Here is a 262-nt window from a genome sequence, read left to right as displayed (position 1 = left end):
CCCTGCATACACGTCACTGACAATAAAAGACCTCTGTTTCTGATGCGCTAATTAAACTGTTTCAACATTTAGGGATGTGCATGAAACGTACACTAATTTCATAAAAAAACACTATACTTTGTGACTCAAAACACCAAAAGCTTGTGACAATTGGTAATTGTGATGGTATTGATAATAATAGAAATTCGTTATGGTGTTATATCATTGGCTTTATTTTAAACAATGTAATTCCTTTATGAATAACAAATATACCCACACTCCT

This window comes from Penaeus monodon, chromosome 28 (assembly GCF_015228065.2).
Source record: "Penaeus monodon isolate SGIC_2016 chromosome 28, NSTDA_Pmon_1, whole genome shotgun sequence".
NCBI lineage: Eukaryota > Metazoa > Arthropoda > Malacostraca > Decapoda > Penaeidae > Penaeus > Penaeus monodon.
The sequence above is the reverse complement of the archived record's forward strand: the minus strand, read 5'-3'. Positions refer to the sequence as shown.